Genomic DNA, 6000 nt, shown 5'->3' with positions numbered 1-6000 from the left:
CAAGTGATAGGGCGCTTATGTCAAAAATATAGAAAGAACTCAAGAAGTTAGACTGCAGGGAGACAAATAACCCTATTAAAAAATGGGGTTCAAAGCTAAACAAAGAATTCACAGCTGAGGAATGCCAACTGTCTGAGAAACACCTAAAGAAATGTTCAACACCTTTAGTCATAAGGGAAATGCAAATCAAAACAACCCTGAGATTCCACCTCACACCAGTGAGAATGGCTAAGACCAAAAACTCAGGTGACAGAAAATGCTGGCGAGGATGCGGAGAAAGAGGAACACTCCTCCATTGTTGGTGGGATTGCAGACTGGTACAACCATTCTGGAAATCAGTCTGGAGGTTCCTCAGAAAATTGGACATTGAACTACCTGAGGACCCAGCTATACCTCTCTTGAGAATATACACAAAAGATCCCCAACATATAACAAAGATACATGCTGTACTATATTCATAGCAGCCTTATTTATAATAGCCAGAAGCTGGAAAGTACCCATATGTCCTTCAACAGAGAAATGGATACAGAAATTGTTGGACATCTACACAATGGAATACTACTCAGCTATCAAAAACAATGACTTTGTGTAATTCACAGGCAGATGGATGGAAATGGAAAATATCATCCTGAGTGAGGTAACCCAATCACAGAAAAACACACATGGTATGTATTCACTGATAAGTGGATATTAGCCCAAATGCTCGAAATACTCTAGACGCACAGACCACATGAAACTCAAAAGAATGACCAAAATGCAGATGCTTCACTCCTTCTATAAAAGTGGAACAAGAATACCCTTGGGAGGGAATAGGGAGGAAAGTTTAGAACAGAGGCAGAAGGAACACCCATTCAGAGCCTGCCCCATATGTGGCCCATAGGTATACAGCCACCCAACTAGATAAGATGGATGAAGCAAAGAAGTGCAGGCTGACAGGAAACAGATGTAGATCTCTCCTGAGAGACACAGCCAGAATACAGCAAATACATAGGCGAATGCCAGCAGCAAACCACTGAACTGAGAATGGGACCCCCGTTGAAGGAATCTTAGAAAGCACTGAAAGAGCTTGAAGGGGCTTGAGACCCCATATGAACAACAGTGCCAACCAACCAGAGCTTCCAGGGCCTAAGCCACTACCCAAAGACTGTACATGGACTGACCTTGGGCTCCAACCGCATAGGTAGCAATGAATAGCCTAGTAAGAGCACCAGTGGAAGGGGAAGCCCTTGGTCCGGCCAAGACTGAACCCCCAGTGGAAGTGATTGTTGGGGGAAGGTGGTAATGGGGGGAGGATGGGGAGGGGAACACCCATATAGAAGGGGAGAAAGAGGGGTTAGGGGGATGTTGGCCTGGAAACCAGGAAAGGGAATAACAATCAAAATGTAAATAAGACATATCAAGTTAATAAAGATTTGGGGGTAAAGAAATAAAATAGACACCTGAGGAAAAAGAGGAGGGCAAGTAGATGGGAAAGGAAGTAAGGAGGGGGATGGGGATGGTAATCAAGTGTAGGGGCAGTGGATAGGCTAGGAGTGAGAATGGAAATCAGTAGGACAAGTTCACAGCACTAGTCAGAGATTTGAGACAGCGAAGGCTACCAAGAGTCCATGAAGGTGACCCTAGTTGAGGATCCTAGCAGCTGGAACTATGGAAACAGAAGTGGTCACCTCCTGTAGACAAGTATGACTTCCAACAAAGGAAAGGGAACATCAACTCATCCACAGAAACTTCAACTCAAAATTTCTCCTACCTACGAAATGCACAGGGATAAAGAAGGAAGAGAGTTTGAGGAAATGGCCAGCCAATGCTGTCCAACTTGAGACCCACCCCGAGGGAGAGAGTCAACTTCTGACACTATTCATGATGCTCTGCTATGCTTGCACACAGGAGCCTAGCATAACTGTCTCTTAAATGGCTTCATCCAGCAGCTGATAGAAACAGATTCTGAGATCCACAGTCAAAAATTAGATGAAATTCAGGAGTTTTATACAGGAGTGGGGGCTAAAATTGATGGAGCCAAGAGGGTAAAGAATACACACACAAAAAAAAAAAAACCTACAGAGTCAACTTGGGCACATGGGGGTTCACAGAGACTGAACCATCAACCAAAGAGCATGCAGAGACTGGACCTAGTTTCCTACACGTTTGTATAAGATATGCAAGCTTGGTCTTCATGTGGGTCTCCTAAATTGGAATAGGGGCTGACTCTGTTGCCTGCCTTTACATCCCTTTTCCCTAGCTGGCTGACTTTTCTGGTCTCAGTGAAAGAGGATACGCTTAGTCCTGCTGGAACTGGATGTCCCAGGGCAAGGTGTTACCCAAGGGGGATTTCCCTTTCTCTGAGGAGAAAGGGAGCACATTCTGGGATGTAGGATCTGTAAGGGTGTGGCTGGAAGGAGAGGAGAGAGGGGGCTGTGATCAGGATGTAAAGTGAATTCATCAATTGATTGGTTGATTGCTTGATTGATTGGTTTAAAATGAGGGGCCACTTGCAGCTGCTACTGAAAAAGAACTCTCATCCCTCCATCAGCTTAGCTTCTGTTCAGACAGGGGTTGCAGCTGACCAATCCTACTAGAATGTCAGGTTTCTCTCTCTTATAGTCATTCTGATTCATTTTGACCAGAAAGATACTAGCATGGGCTACGTTGACAGAGAACATTCAGACTCTCTACCGGAAAGGTCCAGCAATACAATCATGAGACAATAAAATACAGCTCCCAGCATGAAAGAAAAATCCCTGCAGAGCATAGCATAACACACATCAACACTGGAAATGCCTCAGGACACACAGCAGGAGGGCGAGTTCATGAGCTTCACCCCCAGCTGCAGGCAACCCTCAGCATTCTTGAGACTCTCAGTCCTGCAGGAGTTACTGACCCTCTCAGGAGTCTGAGTGCTCATTCTGCCTGCCATGAGGACTCTCTGCTCTCTGCTGCTGATAGGCTGCCTCCTTTTCTCCTATGACACTCCAGGTAAGCCTGAGGGGCTGCAGCCCCTGCTCAGGACTGGGGACCTCAAGGCAGAAACCTGATCCTGTAGAAGCAATGATCCTGGCATGGATTCTGATGGATGTATTTCTTTACTTACTTATTAACTTTACATCCCATTCTCTGCCGCTTTCCAGCTCACCCCTCCAACAATCCTTCTCCCATCCCCTTCTCCTCTGAGTTTGTGGAGCCACTCTGGGTAACCCCAACCCCTGTACTACAAGTCTGTATGAGGTTAGGCACTTCCTCTCCCACTGAAGCCAGACAAGAAAGCCCAAGTTCAAGAACATATCCCACACACAGGCAACAGCTTTTGGAGTAGCCTCAACTTCAGTTATTGGAAGCCCACATGAAGACCAAGCTGCATATCTGTGACATATGTGCAAGGAAGCCTAGGTATAGCCCGTATATGTTCTTTGGTTGGTAGTTCAGTCAGACTCTGAGAGCACGAAGGGTCCAAGTTACTTGATTCTGTTGGTCTTCCTGTGGACATTCTAACCCCTTCAGGGCCTTCAATCCTTCTTTCTACTCTTTCATAAGGGTCACCAAGCTCTATCCGCAGTTAGACTGTGGGTGTCTACATGTGTCTGAGTCAGTTGATTGATAGAGGACAGCCATGGTAGACTCCTATCTTCAAGCAGAACAAAATATCCTGAATTGTGTCAGGGACTGGTGCTTGTCCATGGGATGGGTCTCAAGTTGGGCCAGTTATTGACTCCCCCAGGCTGTGCTCCATCCACACTCCCTGCACTTCTTCAGACAGGATAAGTTTGGGGTTGGTATCCCTATGATTACTGCCTGGTCATGGGAGGCAGCCTCCCCAGGCTCCATATCCCCAATGCTGTCAGTCACAGCTATGGACACCCCAACTGATTCTTTGGTTTCTCCCCTATCCCAGGTCTCTGTCTCTTTCTCCAGGTTCTGTATGCCATCCACTAAGTTGTCTCCTGTACTATTGTGTTCAAAGCTATTTCCCATTTTCTCTTCTATGAGATACAGTGTTGAGGTCTTTGATCCACATGAACTTGAGTTTCATGCAGGGTGATAAATATGGATAGATTTTCATTCTTCTTCATACAGACATCCAGTTAGACTAGCACCTTTTGTTGAAGTTCCCTTCTTTTTTCTATTGAATGGTTTTGTATTCGTTATGAAAAATCAAGTGTCCATAGGTGTGTGGGCTTATTTCTGGTTATTTGATTCAATTCCATTGATCAAAATACCTGTTTCTATACTAATACCATCCAGTTTTTCTCACTATTGCTCTGAAGTACAGCTTGAGGTCAGGGATGGTGACACCTCCCAAAATTTTTAAAGCTCAAAATTGTTTTGACTCTCCTGGTTTATCATTTTTTCATATGAAGTTGAGAATTGCTCTTTCAAGGTTGATTAAAAGATTGTGTTGGAGTTTTGATAGATAATACATTGAATCTGAGGATTGCTTTTGGTAAGATGGTCATTTTCACCATTTTCATCCTGCTGATTCATGAGCATGGGAAGTCATTCCATATTCTGATATATTCTTCACATTCTTTCTTCAGGAACTTGACATTCTTGTCATACATATCTTTTACTTGCTTGGATAGAGTTACACCAAGATATTTTATATTATCTGTGGCTATTGTAAAGGGTGATGTGAGACTTCTAACATTTTGAAACTTGGCCACATGACTGAGAAGTACACCAAGTATTTTCATAGTCTAGCAGACTTCAGGAGAAATCACAGATTAAAAATCCTCTGGACAGTGAAAGCAACCCTTCCCATAAAACACATGTGGAAAATAATTCCACATATGCAAATAGTAAATGATTACAAGGTTTAATAATCATGATAATGTAAAATTAAGCAAAGTAATTAAAATACTAATTTCACTAGTATTGCAATGGATATCATGGACTTTGATCAAAATCACTCTTTTATTTGTCCTTTCCCATATAATAATCCAAATGCCCTTTCTTCTTCACACACTAATTTATGCCTCTAGGTTCTATGTAAGAGAGAACACACATGATACATGACTCCATGTCTTGCTTATTCTTCTACTCTGAGGCTCAGCATTTTCATCCTTACTCTTACAAATATCTCTCTTTCTCTCTCTCTCTCTCTCTCTCTCTCTCTCTCTCTCTCTCTCTCTTTCTCTCTCCTCCCTCCCTCCTTCCTCTTTCTCTCCCTCTCCTCTCCGTCTCCCAAACCCCCTCTCTATATATCTATTTCTCTATATCTCTCTCCCTCTCTGTCTGTCTCTCTGTCTGTCTCTGTCTGTCTCTGTCTCTCTGTCTCTGTCTCTGTCTCTGTCTCTGTCTCTCTCTCTCTGATGTAGTAATAGGTGTATTGGGAAGAAGCTTGAGTCTAAATATCAAACATAAAAGCTACATTCATAATTCTGCTGCTCATCCTTGCCAAGTGTGTGATTTCATTACCTGTCCTAAGGTTCACTCCCATGAAAATGGCTTAGAAGAGAAAACTTCCCCCATTAAATTAGATATGTTATCTACCTATCTTGTATCACCAAAACATTCTCAATTATTGGCATTATACATATGACTCTAAATGGTATCTGCTCTCTCCTTGCAGTTGTTGGAGAACTAAAACGTGTTGGATTAAAAACAGAGTTTGAGCAGTGCCAGAGAATCAGAGGGTACTGTCTCAATACCTATTGTCGTTTTCCTACCTCCCATGTGGGTGGCTGTTACCCGGAGAAGCGCTACTGTTGCAAGAACATACGATGATTGAAAGGAAGCACATAGGAGTCAAGTGACATATGTGTAACTGATGTTTTAATAAAGGAAACATTTTTAAGCTTACCTACTTCAGACCCTATTGAAACCTATATTTTGGTCTAGCAAGGGTTGAGAAATTGCAAGGCTCATGTCCTGCCTAGGAACAGGAGAGGGGGATTCCAGAAATCCTGCCTAGTTCTGAGTAATGATTTGAGTAATAACAAATGTTATTGGAATTTATTGCCAAAACACATGTGAGTAGTGCAGACGAACCACAAGACTGGACAATAA

The sequence above is a fragment of the Rattus rattus genome, chromosome 13 (assembly GCF_011064425.1).
Source record: "Rattus rattus isolate New Zealand chromosome 13, Rrattus_CSIRO_v1, whole genome shotgun sequence".
Lineage (NCBI taxonomy): Eukaryota > Metazoa > Chordata > Mammalia > Rodentia > Muridae > Rattus > Rattus rattus.
This window is presented reverse-complemented; position numbering follows the sequence as displayed.